The following is a 7020-nucleotide window of genomic DNA, read 5'->3' on the forward strand; positions in this document are numbered from 1 at the left end:
TCACACTTCCTAAAATATTTTCTAACTTTTAAAAGTGCCCCTATTATACAATTTAATTGCTCTAATTTTGTTTAAGAGCTCTTCTACAATAGGTTTACATGCCTCCAAGGTCAAAAAACAAATTTTCTCTTAATATACATTGCAGCTAGCCTGGTTGAAACCAGACCATTCTCAGTAGTAACTGAGTTATGGTCTGGCAAAGCTTCATAGACAAATCATTTCTAAAGGGACGTCACCAACGGACAATGACGTATGCAGAGCGACGGAGAATCATCTGAGAGCAATTCTCTGTTTGTGATTTCGAGGAAGATGTTGCAATGGCTTCTGACGACTTTTGCCGTTGTTGTAAAAGAAATATGATAATAGCTGGGGTCCACTGCCACTCCATCAACATTTTTGCTAAATTTGGAACACCTAATAGCATTTCAGACCGACTGAAACATCTCGGATTGACGGTGGAACAGTTTGCAATATTTGAAAATAAAATTATATTGATGAGTCTTTGGAAAATTGTGTCTCACAAACTTTTTTCAAATTTAGTCATTTCAGATGTATTAGAACATTTTCAGACTTGAGCATAGTTATGCTAGTTATTTATTTAGAATTATTTACATTTTTACATGATTACCAGATCTAGTGTGATGAAATAAGCAGAGAAAGGCCAGATCCAGAGCTGCTGTGTGGTGTTGCACATGATCACACTCCCCATCCTCCTCATCAAAGTAGCCCGTGTAATTCACATCTGGTAGCCGAGTGTTGTTCTTTGCTCGGGTTTTAACGAAAAGGAAAAGTTTTAATCGCTTAAAACAGACGAGATAACTGATTCCAACGAGTGACGTTCCACAGCGGCATCCTGCTTTACCATCGCTGCGCTGTCGTCATCGTGTAAAGCCCGCCCCAGCGTTTCTGATTGGTGCCGCGATTGGAAATGGGTTTGAATGAGCTCTTTGCCAGACTACTTGCAAAGCAAATCTAAATTTGCTGGAAGTTGTCTGGGTTTTCCCAGGCTACATTGCAGTATCATCTCTTTTCTCACAGTGTCTAGACAATCCTGATGCATTCTCTCTAAACCCTGCCTTTCCGATAGCCTACTCTGCTCTGATTGGTTAATAGACCAGTCTGTTTGGATTGGTCGATAGCTTACAGTGTGTGTCAGAATTTAAATGGCCATTACCATATCTGAATTTGAGCTTCAGATCTTCATCAGCACTTGGTACACCGTAGTATGAAACAGTAACGATGGTTTCGGTTTTACCGCATTAACTTTGTTTTCCATTACATCTCTTTTTTTCTCTTTTTCTGGCCAGGAAAAACATGAATATACAACAAATAAAACATATTAATACACATATTTAGAAAAAAAAAAAATCCCCAATCCTATTTCCTCACCCCTGCCGAGATATGACCCTCTCGCCCTCTGTATCAGGGTCACACAAACGTGCAAATCTCACAGATACTGCCACAAGCTGTTTCTGTATGGTCAATATAAATACTTTTGGTGTGATTGGTAAACAGGTTTCCTTCTCACATCAGTGGAATAGGTGACATTCCCGCACCAGTAAAACAGGTCATAAAACAAGGACAACCAGGTTTGTTCCTCTGGTGTGGGGAGATGCTCATAAAGATCTTTTGATAAACATTTGCTGTCAGGCCCCAAGGATAGGTGGGACCATTTGGGTCTGAGAAAAGAACAAATATTTGGGTGCTAAATGTTTATTGTTCTTTGTTCTGGTTGAGTATTTAAGGAGAAGGGGCAAACCACTCGGGGAAGCATCTGTATCCAGAACTTCCCACACTGTTTCAGTGTGTCTCTATAGCCAGGTAAATGATGACTCTTTGAAACTATGTTTATACTATTTTATAATTGAGTTATATTGTATGCTGATCAGTTGTGTATCATTGTCTTTTAATTGACTATATTTTGATGTTTTTGCCTGGCTAAAATAAACATTAACTTTGATTAATCTTGTATTATTCTAAGGCCGCTTCTTTTATTATGGATCAATCGGAGTTCGGTATTACCACAGATTTTGTGCCAGGGTAGATCAAACCGTAGGACTCAATGACTGGAGCATGGAGCACAGCATTAGGGATAATCTGATTTCTGACTATCACTGTATTAGCAAGTTGCAGTTCCTGTGATTATTAGTCCCATTACGCTTTAAGATGAGTAAGCAGGCGCAAGAACTTAAAGGTAAAATATTCACTCTGTAATCCTCTGACTAATATCAGAACTGGCCCGTCTGCGTCCGTGAGAAATGTAAATCGCGAACATTAATGTCTCTGAGCGAAATCGGGTCCCTTGATGAACGAAGAAAGTGAGAAGTAGAGATACTCAGAGAAATCAAAGATCTAAATTAAATCACAGCTCATCATACGATCAGCCATACATTTATAAATGTAACAAACTCAATGAAATTACATACAATTAGAGTCGGATGAAATTCAACATGGAGTCAGATTTAAAATTGGATCTTCACATTTTAATAAATTGCAGTGTTCTTTATAGAAGCGCCTGAAAAAGACATACAAGCAGAAGTCCTTCGACCAGCTGTTGGATTCCTACGTTGGGCCAAGCAGGTGGAGTTTACAAGTTCAACCCACATCTTTCAATTCTCTTAAGTAATGTTTTCTAGTCCAACTTACTTGATACAAGAAGTTGAGAGAACAAATCACAACTTGTATCAATTATTTATTCCGTGTTTAGACAACTTGTTTCACAGTTGTAAGAACTTGATATAATAAATTCAACCAACATCTCTTAGTTATCTTAAAGGTGAACTATGTAGTATTTTTGCAGTAAAATATCCAAAAACCACTAGGCCGGTGTTATATATTTTGTTCAGTTGAGTACCTACAATATCCCAGAAGTTTCCAACTATTTGTAAATTGTGAGAAAATTGCTACTTTAACTAAGGACAGGGACGTTTCAGCATTGCATTTGAGGGAGTCGCCTGTCAATTGCGTCATATCTGCGCTACCCTCGGTTTCGGCTTTTATTTGGCAGGAGCGCTTTACTCTTAGCAGTGTGAACAAGTGAACGCACAGAGTAACAGCATAACATCATTTTCAACACACTTAAATGTATCTAATAAGATAAACAGAGCTACATTACCTCAAAATCATAACCGGAAAAGCGGATCTGTGCAGGCGCCCGGCGAATGTGTCCCGTCCCGTCATAATAAAAGTCCCGGTATTCGCGAGGCGGGTATTTGTTTAACAATCGCTCCAGCAGCTGTGCTCAGGTCCATAACACTCGGTCCTGCTCTGCTTTAGACTACAGTAACGTTATTAACCGCATGCATGAACGTGATTTCTGCCCGAGTCCTATTTTCCACCGGCTGTGATGAGAAGACCACATCTCCCAAGATGCTGCGCTCACACTTTGCGTCATCAAACTACGATTTGTTTTGAATAGGCGCCCTCCAGTGGACGTAAAGCTCCATAGTGCACCTTTAAGTAATTTTTTCAAGTCCAGTACTTGATACAGGAAGTTGAGTCAACTAATCACTAGTTGTATCAATTATGTATTCCATGTCAAGACAACTTAATTCACAGTTGTAGGAACTCGATACAATAAATTCAATCAACATCTGTTTAAGTTATGTTTTTTTATGTTTAAGATGACTTGACCTAGTTAGGTTGAGTCCACAAATCACTAGTTGTATCAATTATTTATTCCATGTTAAACTAACTTGATTCACAATTGTAGGAACTTGATACAATAAATTCAACCAACATCTTAGTTATCTCAAGTAATGTTTTCAAGTCCAACTTACTTGATACAGGAGGCTGAGGCAACAAATCACAAGTTGCATCAACTTGTGTTTTGAAGTGTAATAAACCTGTCACTATAAGTTGACTCAAATTAACACAGTCAAAGCAACAAGATGACTTGACTTAGTTAAGTTGAGTCAACAAATCTTTTTTTACAGTGCAGTTTGGGTCTGTTAACCCTTTTGAGTCATTCATTTAACTATTCTGTTAATGACCCAGGGTAGGATTTACTGACCCAAACTGAGCTCTGAAAGTCAGTAGAGTGAAATTAAGCACCCAGTCAGTTAACTGTAGTTGTTAAAGTAAAGGGTCAAGGGTCGCATAAACATAAAAACATTGACGGAAACAAAACTCAGCCACTGCGTCTTCAGCGGTTTGGATTTAGGAACATCAAAATGACTGCTGTGTTCATTATTACACCCAAGAACAGAACACTACAATCGCTTAGATGCCATTCTGCCGCAGCGTATCAACAATAGCGGACCCTGGGTGCTTCCCAATTCTTATTTGTACATCCTCGTTTCCTTTCCTAGCTTCCTTTCTTCGCTCCTTAGCTCCACCCCTTCAGGGGTGTAAGGTTCAGCCTCCATAAAATACCACATTTGTCTATATTTTAATCAATATTACCAGTTATTATTAACAACGAGTTCCAGTTATTAACTGCTTTTTCGTTGTATAATATTACAGGGAGTGCAGAATTATTAGGCAAATGAGTATTTTGACCACATCATCCTCGTTATGCATGTTGTCTTACTCCAAGCTGTATAGGCTGGAAAGCCTACTACCAATTAAGCATATTAGGTGATGTGCATCTCTGTAATGAGAAGGGGTGTGGTCTAATGACATCAACACCCTATATCAGGTGTGCATAATTATTAGGCAACTTCCTTTCCTTTGGCAAAATGGGTCAAAAGAAGGACTTGACAGGCTCAGAAAAGTCAAAAATAGTGAGATATATTGCAGAGGGATGCAGCAGTCTTAAAATAGCCAAGCTTCTGAAGCGTGATCATCGAACAATCAAGTGTTTCATTCAAAATAGTCAACAGGGTCGCAAGAAGCGTGTGGAAAAACCAAGGCGCAAAATAACTGCCCATGAACTGAGAAAAGTCAAGCGTGCAGCTGCCAAGATGCCACTTGCCACCAGTTTGGCCATATTTCAGAGCTGCAACATCACTGGAGTGCCCAAAAGCACAAGGTGTGCAATACTCAGAGACATGGCCAAGGTAAGAAAGGCGGAAAGTCGACCACCACTGAACAAGACACACAAGCTGAAACGTCAAGACTGAGCAAAGAAATATCTCAAGACTGATTTTTCTAAGGTTTTATGGACTGATGAAATGAGTGAGTCTTGATGGGCCCGTGGCTGGATTGGTAAAGGGCAGAGAGCTCCAGTCCGACTCAGACGCCAGCAAGGTGGAGGTGGAGTACTGGTTTGGGCTGGTATCATCAAAGATGAGCTTGTGGGGCCTTTTCGGGTTGAGGATGGAGTCAAGCTCAACTCCCAGTCCTACTGCCAGTTTCTAGAAGACACCTTCTTCAAGCATTGGTACAGGAAGAAGTCTGCATTGTTAACCCCTAACAGTAGGGGTTAACAGCATCCTTCAAGAAAAACATGATTTTAATGCAGGACAATGCTCCATCACACGCGTCCAAGTACTCCACAGCGTGGCTGGCAAGAAAGGGTATAAAAGAAGAAAATCTAATGATATGGCCTCCTTGTTCACCTGATCTGAACCCCATTGAGAACCTGTGGTCCATCATCAAATGTGCGATTTACAAGGAGGGAAAACAGTACACCTCTCTGATTGCTGCTGGTTGCTGCTGCACGCAATGTTGATGGTGAACAGATCAAAACACTGACAGAATCCATGGATGGCTTTTGAGTGTCCTTGTAAAGAAAGGTGGCTATATTGGTCACTGATTTGTTTTTGTTTGGTTTTTGAATGTCAGAAATGTATATTTGTGAATGTTGAGATGTTATATTGGCTTCACTGGTAAAAATAAATAATTGAAATGGGTATAAATTTGTTTTTTGTTAAGTTGCCTAATAATTATGCACAGTAATAGTCACCTGCACACACAGATATCCCCCTAAAATAGCTAAAACTAAAAACTAAAACTTCCAAAAATATTCAGCTTTGATATTAATGAGTTTTTTGTGTTCATTGAGAACATGGTTGTTGTTCAATAATAAAATGAATCCTCAAAAATACAACTTGCCTAATAATTCTGCACTCCCTGTAGTTTCTATTTGTTTCTTTTATTCTCTTGTGCTTTGATATAATTCTGCAACTGTCAGGTGTTATTTGACAAACATTTGTGTCTTGTACAGGTAAACATATGTGGTGGAGTCAAGAAACGGGGGCACGCCCCCACGAAATACGTCATCGACAGGAGACGGAGATCTCAATAGAACATTACATTAAGGCATTATTTTGACTCCATACATAGGCTGGAAATCATGTGGTCCGCATTTCACCGAGATGTCCCCCAATCATAAACCCACTAAATATTGCTGAAGAGATTTGTTTTTACCATGTTGAAATTAAGGCTGGAAGGGATAGTTCTTACAAAAATGAATTATCCCATGATTTAATCACCCTCAAGTCAACCAATGTGTATGACATTTCATCTTTCAGATGAATAAAATTAGAGTTGTATTTAAAGTCCTGGCTAATCCAAGCTTTATAATTGCAGTTAGTTGTAGCTCTGTTTTTGAAGTCCATTAATGCAGCTGTCCGTAAAATAACGTGCTCCACACAGCTCTGGGGCCTTCTGAAGCGACTCGATGCATTTGTGTAAAATGTCCATATTTAAAACATTAACTTGTATAGTAAAGTTCCAGCTGATCGCAGACCTAATATCAGAGCCCTGGAGAGCGGACACATGGGTGCACTGACCTCGTATTGCATCTCATAATGTTAGAACGCATTCATTCATTCACACAGAAAAAGGTAAGGCTGATACATGGTCTGTCCTTATCCATAAAGCCCATATTGAGCCTATGGGTTATATGGTATAATCGTTAACTAAACTGTTCATTAAAATTAAATATTATCAGATAAAATGAACTAAACAAAAATTAGAAATGTTACCTTGTTGAAGCATTACACCTGAGTGTAAATAAATAGGTTTAATGTACTTTAATTCCAATTGTAGTTTTTAAGGTAAAATATAAACATAAAAAAATAGATAAAAAAGTGACAAAAGCACATCAACAAAATCAGTGGAAATAAATAAAAG

The sequence above is a fragment of the Pseudorasbora parva genome, chromosome 9, assembly GCF_024679245.1.
Source record: "Pseudorasbora parva isolate DD20220531a chromosome 9, ASM2467924v1, whole genome shotgun sequence".
In the NCBI taxonomy this organism is placed as follows: Eukaryota; Metazoa; Chordata; class Actinopteri; order Cypriniformes; family Gobionidae; genus Pseudorasbora; species Pseudorasbora parva.